This window comes from Melospiza melodia, chromosome 5 (assembly GCF_035770615.1).
Source record: "Melospiza melodia melodia isolate bMelMel2 chromosome 5, bMelMel2.pri, whole genome shotgun sequence".
Taxonomy (NCBI): domain Eukaryota; kingdom Metazoa; phylum Chordata; class Aves; order Passeriformes; family Passerellidae; genus Melospiza; species Melospiza melodia.
The window spans coordinates 7,533,473-7,536,507 of NC_086198.1; positions in this window are offsets into that span (position 1 = coordinate 7,533,473).

Genomic DNA, 3,035 nt, shown 5'->3' on the forward strand with positions numbered 1-3,035 from the left:
TCCCTCAGCCACTCCTTATAAGGCTTGTCCTGCAGACCCTTGACCAGCTCCATTGCCCTTCTCTGGACTCACTCCAGCCCCTCAATGTCCCTTGTGTTGTGAGGGGCCCAGAACTGGACACAGTATGTGAGGTGCAGCCTCACCAGTCCTCCCCAGCTCGGAGGGACAATCCCTACCCAAGTCTTGCTGGCCACGCTATTGCTGATACAGGCCAGGATTCTACTGAACATGAGCTAACTCATGTTCAGATGCTATCAACCAGCACTTCCAGGTTCTTTTCCTCTGGGCAGCTTCCCAGCCAGTCTGTCCCAGCCTGTAGTGCTGCATGGGGTCATTGTGACCCAAGGGCACTTGGCCTTGCTCAGTTTCAGACAATTGGCCTTGGCCCATGACCCAGTCAGTTCAGATCCTGCTGAATAACCTGCCTGCCCCCTGGCAGATCAATATTCCCTCAGAAATCAGTCACCCAATCCCCTCATCCAGAGAGATACTAAACAGGCCAGGCCTCAGGGGAGGACACCACTAGTGACTGCCTGAAAACTGGATGTAGCCCCATTCCACCACTCTCCTCCTGACCATCCAGCCAGTTTTTAAGCCAGTGAACTGTGCATCTGTGGGATGCCAGGTTTTTCCCAGCAGAATGCTGTGGAAGACAGTCAAAGGCTTTGTTGAAGTCCAGGTAGACAATATCCACAGCCTTTCCCTCATGTAATCCTGCCACCAGTCTTCTTGGTCAGTGAGGTAAGGGCTCCATGGACATCTATCAGACCAATCCCCAAGGCAATATGTGTAAATGAGCTGGTTGGTTTTGGATAATGACCGACTGAAAAGCTTCTCAGCACTGGTTAGATCTGGACAAAAAGAGATGTTCAAGTTTATCAAGCTCCAGACTATATGAATTTGTATTTTAATATTTATTTTGAATTCAGGTGGCTCTTGAGAGACAGTTTTGGTCTTAGGCATCCTTATTTAAGTTGATCATCATTTTGTTCAAACTACAGTCAGTGTAAAATTAAAAGTACAAACAATTGCAACATTATAATGTATATAATCAAAATAATTTCGCACTAACTGCATGCTAGCAGAAGTGCTAGCATGCAGCTAGTGCAAAAGTTTTCAAGTGAAACTAGATTTTTTTTTTTCATTTTTGTCAATTATTTGGTAAAATTACAGATACCTCTGATTAAATTTAAATTGATCAGATTTAACAAAAACAACAGTTTGCCAGCTGCTGGATATGGGGAAGCTAAAGCACTCAAACTACTGACAGGTATTCAGTCTATTTGGACAGACTGGGTCTAACCCAAATCAAAGCATGCAGACTGTGACCACCATAGGGTCACAATGGCTGCACAGGAGTAAAACCTGTCCAGAGCACAAACTGGGACAGGGGGGCACAAAGAATACAGGTTGAGGAGACAAGATAATGTATGAGTCATGGGGGTTTAGGCAAGAAAATAATGTTTAGATAAGATCTGTCAACTTTTGTTAGGTCACTCTAATACCTGAAAAATTTGTTTTTCTCCAGAACATTTTTATTGAGGCAGACAAAAATAATGCATCAGAGTACTGTCATAAAAATAAATGAAAATTCAAATACATAATTTTTCATTTATTTTGTGGTAATTTCTAATTTTCTAAGGAAAATTTTTATCATTTCCAAGAAAGTTACAAAAGCAACCTTTGCTGACTGTTTTAATAGAATTTGCTTGCTCCTTTTGTGTAACCATAATTCATTACCTTCATTTTGAGGTGCAAAACATTTCACACAGCTGCAGAAACACTGGAAACACTTGTTGCTTTCAAGTTCCTGAAGGTATTTTAAACAAGTATATCTCAAAAATCTCTTCATAGAGAAAAGGTCTTGAATTGCAGAGATTATCCCAAGACATATCTGTTTCTTATTCAGAAACCCATCTTGCTTAGTCAAAATATCCAAATCCATGAATGGATACCTCTAAATGGTGCTGTGGTGATTAAATCTACATTCTGCTTCATAGAAAGACAAGCATTATATTCTTAACAGATGTAGTGTGGGAATGGTTTTATATTCTTGAGAGAAATTGCAGAGTATGATTTATCACCCTGAGTCAAATGAAATGATACTGAATGGAGTGCTGTCAGTGATGAACAACAATTCCAGCTGATTGAAATTTTCTAAAGAAAGCAAAAGATGGTATCATTTCACTATTTACCAGTTTATAAAAGCAGGCTGGAGTGCTGCAATCTGCCAGAACTTCTATAACTCGTGGCCTTCTACTCTCTACTTTAGTAAGGGAATTACACAGTGTAGATTATGGGACCTGAGGCTAGACAGTGTAATTTTCATCAGCTCTGAGAAAGGATTTAAATATGTGTACAACATTACGAAGACACAATTTTTCTAAATTATATAGCATTGCTATACAGAAGCACTCAAAGCTAGATGTTTTCAAATCCTTGCAGCTTGAAATCTAGATTTCTAACATACTGGGTCTGAATCTTCCCAGCACAAGAAAAAGCTAACCAAAGGGTAATTTTCAATGAGATATTTCAATTGAGAAATACATCAGTTTCAAAGTCTGTGACTGGTGTACATAACCTCTTAGGCTTTAAAATATTCACATACTTATTCCAGTGAAATAACTTCTATGGGGACTTGAGGTCCTTGCTTTTCATACCAGATCAACAGCAAATAAAGAAGCAAACCTTCTTCACATTCCTATAATGTCTCACAAAAGTTTTAAAACTTGACTACTTCTTAACTAAAGGAGAATAGGTAATTTCACAAGAACAAATATGTAAACTTATTACCCCTCCCTCCCCTTTTTTTTTGACATTTTAACATTAATATTTGAGGGGTTTAAATTCTAGTCAGCATTGCATTAACTGTTGCTTTAACAAGTGTTAATGCAGTTCCTGCCTTTCCTCTAAAGAGCTATAAAAACACAGTACTTTCAAAATTTGGGTAAAGACATAAATCTTGGCTCCAGGTGTTCCTGAATCACTCCATAATCTGAAATGAAACTAGTCTTGACCAACTCTGAGCAAAGTTT